The following is a 15,077-nucleotide window of genomic DNA, read 5'->3' on the forward strand; positions in this document are numbered from 1 at the left end:
TTCACTCGGCTTATCTGACATGATCGCAATGTTTCCTGTAGTTTGAAAGCTGAGTTTACTCTACTTGTCTGACAAGTTTAGCTTAGAGACTTCAAACTCACAGTCTTATGCCTCATACATACGATCAGATGATCATACGAAAAAAATTGCTTTTGAATTGATCGCACGATAATCTGATTGTTAGTACACAGCTTTCGACATTCGATCAGGATATTTCGTCCAACAAAATCTGAAGGGACAAACACAAAATCTTTTGTCGTACGATAGCCTAGTGAACGAAAATCGTTTAATCAATACAGTATGCGTTCGCTAAAAATCGATAGACAAAGACCACGCGGGATCAGAAACACGAAAACAACCCAGAAAAAGCCTGGCTGCCATTGTTTTTGTTTTGCACTATCTGATACGTTGCTACGCAACCAGGAAGCTTTTCCAGAATCGTATGAAAAAAATTATACGTTTAGTACATATTGTTGAATTTGATACTACTATCATGCAGCAAAATGCGAACGATAAGTTGTCCGATTATCTGATTGTGTGCATGAGGCATTACAGACTACTACACTAGAATGTTGCAGTGTTCATTAATATGTACACTCATTTTCAAAATCTATCTTTTTTTTTTTAATAAACAGTATACTTTATGTTTTTTTTGTGTATTTTTATGTTATATTTACTTATAGCAAAAAATTCACCAAAAATATGAAAAAAAACTATGTAGTGTAATTTTAATATTTTTTAGGTTGCAAAAAAAAACCCAGCAAAATGCATCAAAAGAGCAAAAATTCCATTTTAACACTTGGCACATACTTGTGCTATTGTCTTTTGAACATTTTGCTATCCAGACTTCTTTTTTTCTATTATCTAAAGAATGTCTAGGCTTATCTAAATGGTATGTCTGCTGCACATGTTTTATTTATTTCATTTTTTTTACGCTTCTCACTTATCAATGACAGCTTTACATTTTTTGCATTGATGGAAGCAAACCTGTTAATTTTGTAACATAACGCACAGAGATTTTTTTTTTGTAACATTTCCCATGTATCACAGACAGCTTTATATTATTTATATATTTTTTTTTCTAATTCACCTTGCAGTGCAGTAAGGAAAATCATGGTGCCATTTCATCAAAATGTTGTCGCAAATCAAGTTCAACCAAATTTCACACCAATCCATGCTTTTGATGTTGGGTACAAAACATACCTAGAGTCACAACTGGTTGTTGGTGTTTTACTTTAAAGCGTAACTCCACTTTTGTTGAGAAAAAAACATTCCCCTCTGGGTGATCTCTGTACATTACAAGGATTTTACCAACTTTGTTGCAGATTCCTACCTTTTGTTATTCAGAAGAAATCATTGTTCCTATGTGCTGAGTGGGTCTAATGGGAATGGTTTCATAATTATCTATCAGCTGTGGCAGCTGCAGGGCTCTAATGAGGAAATCTGCTGGGCCTGCTTCCCTTTAGGCGTTTTCCTATTGGAAGTATCTCACCAAAAATGAAAATTTTGTTGCAGGGGATGCCAGAAATCTGACTTGTATCTTAGGCAGACTTTTTGGAAAATTGGTGAGCCAATCACACAAGCAGGAAATGATGTTTCTGGGGTGTGGTCAGTACATTCTGTGTACAGGACACCTCCAGGTGGCCATATTGCATTGCATTTTCAGAACATTACAACAGCTACAGATTGAAAAGGAAAATACATTTTTAATAACATTCAATTACAATATGATTTGTGTCGCAATTGTATACGTTATATTGTTTTTTTCTTTATTTGGTGATTTCTTTTTCACAACGAAAGTGAAGCCCCTGATTCCCTAAAATTGAAATGGAATTAGAAGTCACAGAAAAAACATGGTTGCAGGCAGAAGGTGTTCTACACAAATATAAGGAAACATTTTAAAGGGTATTCATCATATATGCATATGCCCGCATGCTTCAACATTACGGATGTAAAACTTTGCTTGAAAAGCCAACTGTATATTTTTCCTTTAGAAGTATATTTAAAACTCTAATGGCTGGGCCACTTTTTCTCATCATTGACAGGCTCTGCTGTATGATCATCAAAGTCATAGGGGTTGGAGCTCAGACATAATAATGAAATCAGAAGGGAGGATTGTTGTTTGCTTTTTCTTTTGAAGTGCAAATATCTCAGATTACTTAATGCAATCTGAGATATTTCCGTTCTGTTAACCCTTTTCTTAAAGTACTGAAAAACCAGCTGCAACAAGTAGGTTTTCTGTCAGCAGCCGAATATCCTGCAGTTTATATATCTGCAAAGCCTCCGTGGGTTAACGAGACACAGAGAAAATGGAGGTTTTCAAAAGATCAGCCTGTGTTATTGGCAAGAAGAATAATGATTTCTATTCCTGAAGTCTCCTACTGTTATTGCTAGTAGCCATGCCATTAACATACATAAGACAGACCTGAAATCTCATTCGTTCAAAGATAAGACTAAAAATCCATTGAATTGATTTGCTGAGAGTCTTGACTTTGGATATTCAACCGGTGATGGCATTTTCACAGCTTGCCTTTGCTGTTGTCAGCTCACTGTGTAGTGCTAGGTCTATGTATCACAGATCACCAATGCAGAATACATCCTGATGTATTTAACTGTGGCATAAAAAATGGTTTAAAGCCATAATTACAGCTTTACATCCTCGTAAATAAACTCAAGTATGTGTACATAGATGTCAAACTCACAGTGTCACGGACCAGAAATATCTACAAGAGATTATTGAGCTTCTCTTTTTCCAATATTTTCTTCAAATAGAGATAAGCCTGAAGAATCCATTGGAATTGTTGTACACAAAGCTAGTCCAGTCCATAGAAGGGTAATTGTCTACCAGAAATGATAGGTGGGCATATATGTTAAAAGATAAGAAGCTGGAGTACTGAAACCTGCCAACATAACATGTAACAGGTTCTAGTTTCCCCCCCCCCTCCTCCTCAGTGACCCCCCAGTGTGACAGTGTGCAAGGGTTCCTCTCCCTGCACCCGCTGTCACTTTTTGAAAACTGCGCCCACACAGCCACATTTTTCATTCACAGAAATCTGTGCCTGTAGAAACTACAAGTCCCATCTTCCACAAAAGCAGATAGACTTGTAGTTTAAAGTGGTTGTAAACCGCTGCACTTTTTTTTTTTTTTCTTACCTGCAAGGCAAAGGCATAATGAACTAGTATGCATGCATGTGAAACTTAACTAAAAACTAAGCATTCCAGCGATGAGATGTCCTCACTGGAGGTGGCATCCACCTTCACCCGGTCTTCCTTCTGAGTTCGTGGTCCTTGGCTCTGTGACTGGCCGGAGCTGGGATGGCATCACTCCTGCGCATGCGTGCGGGAGGCGGCGGTCACGACACAGGGCTCTGAAGAAACGGCACAGGCAGCTGTTCTTTCAGAGTGCATGCACCAGTGATTTCACTGGCTGCATGAAAACTAAATATCTTCTAAATGGTGCCTGTTTAGGAGATATGTACACTACCTATAGGTAAGCCTTAATATAGGTTTACCTATATTAGGTTTACCTATATTAAGGTTTACCTATATTATACATAAGCCCTAATATAGGTTTACCTATAGGTAAAACTCAAAGATGGAAGTTTACTTTCTCTTTAAATGAACTAGGAGTGTGCTGATCACTAGTTCATTCACACTGCCTACAGCTCTGAAACTGACAGCTTGTACAGAGGTATGGGCACAGAGCTGCAGGCAGTGTGGGCAGGAGCCTGACATTGCACCCGCAATCTGCTAATCATACATGCAAACATTTGCAGGCTCCTGTTCAAAAACATTATAAAAACCCCTTTTTAACTTCAAACATATGTGCATTTAATATTGTTTTTTTAATTAAAGGTGAGTTTAGCCTATAATGGTAAATTAAAGCAGTAGTAAGGTTCGCTGTCATTTCTCTTTTTTTGGGGGCGCCCAGGTAGGGTATGCCATAAAGTGCTAGTATTCACAGCATATTAGCACATTATGACAGACTTATCTTTAAACCGATCTCTCCAGTGCTGTGCTGTAAATGAGCTGGCCTTCCTTCCAGGGGTCCATGTCTTCAGTGGCTTGATCGGCCGGGAGTGCGCACATGCGCACAGAAGTCACATCGCAGCAGCGCAGACTGGGGCCGTAAATGTTCACTGAGCTGCGAATGTGCAGCTCAGTGTACATGACAGCTGACAGGCAGGAGGAAGCAGTTATGACAGAGGAGACCAATAAGGTCTCTTCTGTCATAAATATCCTGTCTGTCAGCAATATTTTTAATAACAAAGTTTACTACGACTTAATAGACCAAAAAGGAACACACACTTTAAAACATACCATAAAATTGAATTCACATATTTTGAAGGATCCTGTTTTCAATGGAAAAAGGGGAATGATCTGCAAATAGTAACAGAGATTTTCTAACATATAGGAAAATGTGTCTTATAATAAACGCACCTTTTAGAATTTTTTGCGTTGCCGGGTGCTCTACCAGCTTTACACCTACTTTCCCTGCTCATTCCCTTTGCTGTGTCTGAATATACCAGCTTGTGTGTTCATTTATGTTCAAACTGCCATTTATTCAAAACCCGTATTAATAGAGTGAGTGCATTTACCGCTAAACTGGTGTTTGTCTATTTCCTAGTAGCAACCCACAGCCATCTTAAAGGTACTTATACTTGTGTCCTTATATGTGCTTGTAGTGATTTGTATTCAACCAGTTGTGTCAGAGGGACTAAGGTTGTCCTTGGAGTCAAGGAGCAGAACAGAGAAGCCAAATTTACCAAGTGGCTCCTTCAGGGGTAGAGCTACATTTATTGTTTATTTGTATTCGTCTACCAAGACTGACTTCTCCCTTCCATGGTGTCATGAAGGTATTGTAACTTTTCTTTGTTGGATGATTTTACGACAATAAAGATCTCCTAGCATTTTGAAGTGTGGTCACTCTTTTCTTCTAAAGGCCCGTACACACGTACCGATCGTCGGCATACAAACGTCGGCGGACGAAAGATCTGCCGATTGTACGCGTGTTAGTATGGTGCCTCCGACAGATGTCTGCGCACAATCCGCGGACAAAAGTCTTTCTTGCAAACATGAAAATTTTTGTCTGCGGACACCAGAACGGACGATTGTTCGCCTGTCAGTACACAATTCGGCCGACACACAGCTACAAATCCCAACACGCATGATCAAACCAAATGAGTTCCCGGAAGAATTTTCTCTAGTAAACTCAACATTTTATTCAGAAAGAACTTTCGGCTCGCGGAAGTCCAAGAAATAGGTGAAATGCGGAGCACATGCTCATCTTGATAAATGTGAGAAGAAGGAAGATGCTGCTCATAATGCCATACTTTTCTAATAAAAAGGCATGTGTTCTGTTATGATGAAGATAATGTTTGTCTATTCTATCTGTTCTATCAAATTTTATAATTAAATAATTTGAACTCTTCACCATTATTTTTGTATTTTCACACCAAAGATCTAACTATTGATATGACCCTTTATTCTTGTATGAATTAATGTCTAAAACATATTTTTCAGGTTATGCACAATATTAAACATGTTAACAAATTCAGATAGGCCATTTTTTATTTTCATTTTCTTTATTTTTTGTATCTCAGCAAAAAAAACCAAAGAAAACATCAATACTTTCCGTATAATAAACTAAACATAAAAAAGTTCCATTTGGACAAAATTAAACTAGAAACTGGCAAACAGGGGTAAAATAAATAATAGGGGGTTACAAAAATTAAAGTTGCTGGTAACTGAAATCAGGTTGCCATGAGGGCAGGTTTGGATCCTGCTGGCCATATTGCCACTGGCCATGTGGCATTTGGCGAGGTGGTGGGTGTTGTGGAGGTGGAGGTGGAGGGCATGGGTGCTCCTGGCATGCATGGCTGTGCTCATTAAGGATCCCGTTTTCAGCCTTTTGCAGCACATCGAGGATAATTTTTCTGGCATACTGACACTGCCTGAGGTCCACCTTATCCAAAATTTTTGCCGTCATGTTGCCGAAGGACTCATTGGCCTCCGGTTTCCGACGTAGGGCTATGGTGGCCTCCTGGATAAATTCATCGGTTATGTCATCCACGTGCTTCCTCTTTTGCCTCCGTTTGGCAGGAGGAGGTGGTGGTGGAAATAGTTCCACAGGCTCCTCAGGCTCCGCAGGCTCCCCAGGCTCCTGGCTGCAACCTGGCTCCTCCTCAGTGACACTTCCCTATTGATGAAATGAACAATTGATTAGAATGTTATAGTGTATATAAAAATGCATGTTTGTTATATTATTGTGAACAAATAGCAGACTTTACATACAGTGGCGTATCTAGGGTCTCCAGTGCCCTTGTTGAGGAGCTGTATTTGGCAACAACCCCCCCCCCCCCCAAGATCAATGTAAAACTGTAACCCACCCCCCAAAAAAAAAATTAAAGGGCATTAAAAGTTTCTAATTTGCCCCTTGTTTGCCCACTGTAGAGCTCTCTAGTGGGCAATCATTGTCTCAGGTGTGAAAAAGAAAGAGAGGGTTGAGAGATAGAGAGAGGGAGAGAAAGAGGGGGTGTGAGAGAGAGAGGAGGGGGTTGCAGAGAGAGAGGGGCCTGAACTTGCAGAGGGCTTGATGTAGGGCATTGAGGGTGAAGCAGTGCAGGGAAACAGGAATAAGGAAGCCACCTGCCTTGCTGACCCAGAGTGAGAGACCAGAGACATGGAAGCAAGGATGGATGTATCATTTGCAGGAGCTGTTAGTTTTGTATTAAAAAAGGTTGAGCCAGAGGAATGCTGAGGCTACAGCAGTGTTTGTTAGGACCAGAGGTGTGCTGGGGATGCAGCAGTGTTTGTAAGACCAGAGGTGTGCTGGGGATGCAGTGAGAGGCAGTCTCAGTCTCCTGGTCTTTTGGCTCAGCTGCTCTCAATGTTTTACACCTGCATGAAGCAGCTCTCAATGTTTTACACCTGCATGAATCCGCCTGCAAACTGGGGGTTCTGGGGTGTGCAGGCTGAGTGGATTGTTAAAATAAACAATAAAACAATGCCAATGTTTTTGTGACCCACCCCCCTTGGCCTGCGCCCCTGGCGGTTGCCTGTCATGCCAACCCCTTGCTATGCCCGTTTACATAAAGGGTCAATTATGGTTTAGCTTATAATTTTGTTACATGATTAAATTTTAGCAGACAATATATTGTGAAATGCCATACCTGAGTAAAACTCTCCTCCAGGAAATCCTCATCCTGGCTTGGATCAACCGACACTGAGCCCTCTGCCGAAGTAGAAGGCAGTGTTGAAATTGACGGCCTGGATTCCATGGTGTCTGCCAGGAATCGCATGTTATCATAGTACCACAGCCGTGGTACATGTACATTCCGTGCACCTGCTCCAGACTGGGTGGACTCCTCTATTTTTTTTAACTCCCGCCTGTAGGCAGTGCGAATACTGTTTATTTTTTTGCGTATATACTCAAAATTTGCCCCAGGACAGACGGGCTTGTAGAAGGCCACCAAATGTTCCATGGCCTGTTTTCTGAGTTTTCTATTTTTATAATCTGCGGACTTCACTTGCCACAAACACGGCAGTTGCCTGAACTCATCAATAAAACTTATTAGAAAGTTGTGGCTGGTGTAATTGTCCACCATATTGCAGGACAGTATATGCCTGCAAGACACAAAACAACACAAAACATATTAAAATAGCATGTATTTTGGCACATAATAAAGATATTCCTAATAAAAGCTGTATAGGGCCCAAAACACACACTTTCTATTAAAAGAGTCGTACCTTTGTTTGTGGGGAAAAGTCGTGATTCGCCGCTCGATCGTGCTCCAACTCTCGATATGTCCGCTAGCGAATTGTCGGCCGAACGATCTGGCGTCCTTTAAATACAGCGCAGGCGTCAACTCCTCCTCCAGTGGCGGGCTTGTGCAGGGGTGTGTACGTGCCGAAGATCAGGCCTACATGCGACACTCACACCTGAAGCAGTGGAAAAATCTTGTAATCAAGAATAATGTCTCAACAATCTGGGAGCTCAATTAGTGTGGGCCGAAGTGATTGGGCCACCCGAAAATCAAGGGCTACACCCATGTCAAAGCCAGAAATGGTGGAGATGGTCTCCATTTTAGAAAAAATGGATTATGATGGCAAGTTGGCAAATTACGATCGGCCCAATGCCAGGAAAGATGGCATCATGGATAAGGTGGTGGCCTGTTTGGTAAAAAAATTCGGTGTGGAGCGATCGAAAGATCAGATTAGGAAACGGTGGTCTGACCTGAAACACCGTGAGCAGGATCAGCTGGGCCAAATCCATCGGATTTTGAAAAAAGTAAGTTTTATTTATTAATTTTTTTTTTAATCATGCAATATGTTTTTTATAATTTTGTGTATGTTGTATTAACATGTCTAGATTATAATGTCTATGTAAAAAGTTAGATTACTCATTTTAGTTGTCATGTCGTGATTAGATCGATCTATTGATGATGTTTTAGTATATGACATTAAAAGTCAGGAAGCCATAGTTAAAAATATATGTATTGTGTTGCAACGAACGTTCTTTCCTGCACGAATCTTCTCAGCAAACATTCCTATTAATCACAGATTATTATTCAAACCTTTAAATAGGAGAAAAACGTAAACTCCGTGCCAAACAATGGGAAAGGAGGAGGAGAGGTTTGGCAGCTCCATCGGCAGTTGTGGAAGAAGAGGAGGACATGGGCCCAGATGGTGGCACAGATTCCACTAAAGGTAATTGGTTCCTATGCACTGTCAAACATTAATGTACCATATTTTTCGTAGATAACCATGTACATGTCTTCATATTTGTTACTAAAAGAGCTATCAAGCAGGGCACCATGTCCTAACAAATGTACCTCTTGTGACTTTTATGATACGGCCAATGTTTTGTATTATGTAGATGAAGACATTATTCCTGAACTTATTCTGGTGGAGCCAACAAGTGATGAGACACCAGAGCAACATGAAGGTTTGTAGGCACAGATTTTTGTGTAGTGGGATCATAGAAATATGTGTATTTGCAATGATTGTTTAACCTTATATTCTTGTATTCCCTTACAAATTTACATTGCAGATGTTGCGTCATGTGAGGATGTGGCATCCCCAGCCAGGTCAGAACCCAGATCTCCTGGCAACTTGCCAAGCAGCGTGGAAGCCACTTCCGAAAATGTGGAGGATCCAGGACCAAGTGTCAGAGAGCCAATTGTGTGCCCACGTAGGTTTTTTCATAATGATTTTTATCAGTGTTTTTTTAGCCTCCAATTGTCAACACTAGTTCCCTATGGGAGCCTCTTTATTTGAATGGAAGTGGCACCGTAAGTCGGATCAGGATGCTCTGACTTGCGGGGCCACTTGCGCTGTGAAGATTTTTGAGGGGGAAGTACACAGACAAATTGAATAACCCACCGTGGGTGTCCACCCCAAGTTTACAACCAGGCCTTTTGTGTGTGGTATTGAGTTTGAGGGTATGCCCACAACAAAAAGACAGCGTGGGTTACCCCCAAAACCCCTACCAGACCCTTATCCAAGCATGCAGCTTGTCAGGCCAGGAAAGAGAACGAGCAAGCGGACCAAACACCCCCTGGACCACAGCAGGACACATGCCCTCAACATGGGGGGGTTTTGTTGCTTTGGGCCAGGGGGCCTCTGCACCGCACACACAAAAGCACCTTGCTCCCATGTAGAGGAGGACAAGGGCCTCATCCCCACAACCCTGTCTGGTGGTTTTGGGGGGTCATGCGGCCAGGGGGTTCCTAGGACTTTGGAAGCAACCTTTAACAAAGGGTGGCCCCCAGATCCCAGACCCCAATCCCTATGTGAATGGGTATGGGGTACATAGTACCCCTACACATTAACCACATAAATGGAAGTGTATGTGAATAACGACAGGAGACGTTTATGAAATGTTCTTAAATATCTTCATCCGGTCTTCTCCACTCTGCTCTTTGGATCTTCTCCTCTCCACTCTTCTGCTGTCCAATCTTCTGCTCTTATGTTGTCTGCTCTTTTGCCCTAGGCTCTTCTTCTTCCTCCTGTCCTCCTCCGATGCTGTTGCCGTGCATTCTGCCCGTCTCTGGTCTCTGCATCTTAATATATATACATTACGACCATGCCCTCACAATGACGTCATCATGCGTTCACACCCCTAATAAATCCATAGTAAGCTCAGGAGACCGGCAGAATCATCAGCAACAGCATCGGAGGAGGACAGGAGGAAGAAGAAGAGCCTAGGGCAAAAGAGCATAAGAACAGGGTAGGTATTAACTCGAGAGGAATTTAAGATTACCTGGACACCAAATGTTTCTCTATTATTATGACCTCATGTAGGTGATTCACATTGACTCATTTTTTTTTTTTTTTTTACAGACCATGTTTTACATAGTTGCACATTAGCCAAATTGACCCGTGAGGCTCTCCAATGCTGCGCAGACCTGGAACAAATAAAGGAGACTGCAACGGCATTACAAATCAAAATGCGCAATTTTGTGGACATGATTGGCAAATTTTAAGCCACAATTTTACTACGTTTTTAATGTTTGTATTGGGATGTTCCTGATGTTACAAATTTTTTATAATGTTTTATGGCATTTTAATTACACTCAGATGTTAAAGAGTGTACCCAAGTTTGGGAAAAGCACTTTACAACACCCTAACCCTAACCCTAACCCTAACCCTGTGAATGTTTGATACTAAAACATTTTTACATTCAACAATGTGTGTTCAATTCTTTATTAGACTTTCGTTGGGGGGTCGAGGTCTAAAGCTGTGTAAAGAAGCACTAAATGTATGATGGCTGTCCTATTCACATATTTACATGTTAATGAAAGCATTTTGGACACTGCCGTATGCGAGTTGCTGGAGGTGTCAATGAAATGTTAAAGATACCCCCAGTTTTAACGCATATCACAGTGCGATCTGACATTTCACACAGGATCGGATCACACAAGTTTGAACGACTGTGCGATCCTATCCTGATGCGGCTGAATAAATGCATCATGTGCGACTTTTGTGCGAGTGCAGTGCGAATTGAGCCATACAAACTGTATAGCTGATTTTCGCATGAACATCTGATCGCATGTAATAAAGGAGCAGTGCGCTACGATATTACATGCCATCAGATGTGCAGTGTGAATTGAGACATACACTTTGTATGGCTACATTCGCACTGAACACGCATACAAGTCGCACATGACCCTTTATTTCTGATGTATCTGGATTGGATCGCACAGTGCTTAACACTTGTGGAATACAATCCTGTGCAAAAAGTAAGTGGCGGGTCACCCTTATGCAATGCTGGAAGGCTGCAAAGTCGCAGACTTCCCGCATCGCATAAGTGTGACTCAACACTCAAGGTACTAGCAGTCCTAGGATTCAATATGGCATTGATATTGCCAGTAGCAATCAGTGTAGGGAGATCAGTGTAATCTATAGTGTATTGCTTGTTCGTTGCTCTAGTTCACTTTCCATTACCTATATATATAACACTTTGAGATGAACAATGATCAAGTTTCACATAACACTGACATATCCTAACATTGGTGGGCAGTGAGAAGGATGTCATAAATGAACACAACATAACAGGTGTAGGTACTTTGTTAATACCCTAATGTATTATATGAAATATATAGTATGGGCAACTTCTGGACAATGAACACCAATGTAAGGTGACATTAGATGAACCTTGGGTGTGACCTAGTTCTCAATGTGACAGGGTTTGTGTACATTTTGTGGGGTGCAGAAGGCCCTTGTATTTACACCACTGGCTAAAAAATAACACATGGCCATCATCACTTTGGATCAGCTGGTGAGAGACTACAGTCAAGAAACACACTGATGAATGTATTAACCCTTCCAAAGTCACACATATATAACACATGATTAACCCAAATAATTGTGTTTGGCATATGTGCCCAAATGATTATAATCCACAATACAGAATCATTGCAATTTTTGTTTAATGTGTTGAAAAATAATATATCTCTGACATTTATCTTGTGTGTCCAATCTTTAACAAGATTAATGGGTGTGTGACAGTGATTGCTGCCAGGACACAGCTCCTCTCCCCACGAAATAGTCCAGATATTCCTGGCGGATCTGACGGGCCCTGTGTGATGCCAATGCTGACCGTCCAACTTCCATTGACGGCATGGACTCCACTTGGTTAGAAGGTTGGGCCTCTCCACTTGTACCTGGCATAGCAGGGTCAGTATCCAGTTGCTGCAATACATAATTTTGTGCATTCCTGCGTAGGAAGTTGTGCAAAATGCAGCAACACAAGACCACATTATCCACTTTGTACAGTGCCAGGTTTATGGACGTCAGGAATATCCGGAACCGGTTGGCCATTATCCCGAAGGCATTCTCCACAACTCTGCGAGCTCTGGACAACCGGTAGTTGTAAATCCTTTGGTCTGGGGTGAGGTTCCTCTGAGGGTAGGGCTTCATGAGATGCTCCCCAAGCGCAAAAGCCTCATCTGCGATAAACACAAAGCTCATACCCTCAACAGTTTGCTCCCTGGATGGCAGGTTCAGAGTGCCGTTCTTTAGACGACGAGCGAACTCCGTCTGATCAATAACTCCCCCATCCGAATTGCGGCCATTTTTGCCAATATCCAAAAAAATAAACTCATAGTTTGCATTAACTATGGCTAGCATGACTATACTAAAAAAACCTTTATAATTATAAAAAAATGTGCCGGAATTCGGAGGGGGGACAATGCGGACGTGCTTCCCATCAATAGCACCCCCACAATTGGGAAAATTCCACTTCTCCAGAAATTGATCAGAAATCTCCAGCCATTGCTCTGCGTTTGAAGGAAACTGTGGGGAAAAAATAAAAAAAATAAAATTAGTGCTTGAGCACATCACATTATTAATTACACACACAGTTGTCTGTTAAATGCTTATGCAACTTGCTAAAAAAATATACAACAGGAAGGCAAAGGTTTGGATATGGGGATGTAACATCTACATACATTTATTTTCAACCTCCTATTGTTCTTATATTGTAAAGGGCCATACACACTAGAAGATTCTCTGAAGACTTTTTCGTGCAGATTTACCTTTTCTATGTAGTGCAAGGGCCTACCAGATTGCATAGGATTTGAAAGTGTTTGTTGGACCTCATATTATTTGGTTTTGGTAAATCGGAAGGATAAATTGTTCTGACAATCTTCTAGTGTGTATGGCCCATTATACTCACCAGCTAGAGCTGAGATTTACAAACTACGGCCATGCAGCTGTTGCAGAACTACACATCCCATGAGGCCTTGTAATTCTCTGACATTCACAGACATGACTAGGCATGATGGAAATTGAAGTTCGTGAACAACTGGTGGGCCATAGTTTGAAGACCTCTGAACTTGAGCTTTGGTATATGCTGACTTTGAGATTTAGCATGTGGGTGGGGGATGGGTAAGTAAAACTGGGCATTTATACATCAATAAGGGCTTGTGGTCAGTGAAGGTTTTAACATCATTACATAAACATACAGAATCATAGGTGGGAATGGATGGACTGATGTATTTTAGATAAATCATTAACTAGGTACTAAAACATTGGCCAAGGAATAATTGTTTGAGGGAAAGCAATAAAATTAGATAAATTCGACATACTGTTAACAGGCAATGCGTTTAGGGACACATAGGAGAGAATGGTGGGGTGGTTAGTGGGTAATTTTACAAATGGTTAAAGATAATCTACATCTTTACTACTATGTGCATGCGGACAGAGCGTAGTTTACAAATAATGGCCTGTGTCAATTGCTGTACATCCAAAAACATCATAATTCGGGTGAAACTAGTAATACATGTAATGTAATGTAAAAAATCAAACATACCTTGATATAGTCCTTCTGCAAGACCTTGATGATGGCAGAGCAGGTCTCAGGGATGATGATACCAAGAGCTTGGGGGGAGATGCCTGTGGTGAACTTCAGATCCTGCAGGCTTCTCCCTGTTGCAAGATACCTCAACGTCGCAATTAACCTTTGCTCAGGAGTAATTGCAAGCCGCATACAAGTATCCTGCTTCAGAATATAGGGGGACACCAGGGCAAGAAGACGGTAAAAGATGGGATCCGTCATCCTCAAATAATTCCTGAAGTCATCAGGATTATTTTCCTGGAGCTCCCTCAGCAAGGACATATGAGAAAATTGATCACGGTTAAGCAACCAATTTTTCGTCCAGGAGGTCCGCTTCTTCTTCCTATTGCTCGTACGTCGTCTCAGAGCCAAAACTCCAACACTAACGACAGCAACGGACGAATTCACGGTCGCCATAATAAATTCTCGAACGATGTCTCGGAAAATAGCGAAATGTCGTCAACCAAACAAATGCTACCGAAATCAGCGCGAGATGCCCAGAAGGGTCACGGCCAAACACTCACTTCCTCTTTTGTAGCGGCGAACGTGCGTGGAACGTAGTGACGTCATTTTCTGTCGGCAGACAAATGTCCTGGGCAAGTTTTGAGCACTTTTCAACAGACAAACAACAAACACACCAGCCGCGAACATTTGTAGGACGTTCTGTCGGCCGACGATCGGTACGTGTGTACGGGGCTTTAGATGTACCGGCCAGACTGCAGACTGGATCTTCACTCAATCTTCAAGGAGCTTATCCTTTCCACCTGAAGCAGTGTTACCTTCTTTTCTGTTGCCCACAAGTAATGCTTGAGTTGCTTGCATCACTTGTAGAATTTAGCTAGCAATTGATTTAGGATCTGATAATGTTTAGAAGCACAGAGTGACTAATATCAAGGAGTGTATTTATTTGGAAAAAAAAATGCATTTCTATTCTTACAGGGAAACTTCTATTAGAGTGTAAGCTTTTATGAGCATGGTCTACTTAACCCTCTTGTATTTTATTTTATAGTATTGTAACTGTACTGTCTCCTTTTATATTGTAAAGTGCTGCGCAAACTGTTGGCGCTATATACATACTGAATAATAATAATAATAATAATATACATCTGTTCTATGCAAATTGCCAGAATTGGCTCATTCGTTTTTAGAAATTTTTTGAACAATGTAAAAAGCTGTGGCTGTTGTACAAATGGTGCAAAGTCAAATTATCTTAGGGTTTTTCTCTTCTATCTAAATG

This window comes from Pelophylax lessonae (assembly GCF_965119305.1).
Source record: "Pelophylax lessonae genome assembly, chromosome: 2".
In the NCBI taxonomy this organism is placed as follows: domain Eukaryota; kingdom Metazoa; phylum Chordata; class Amphibia; order Anura; family Ranidae; genus Pelophylax; species Pelophylax lessonae.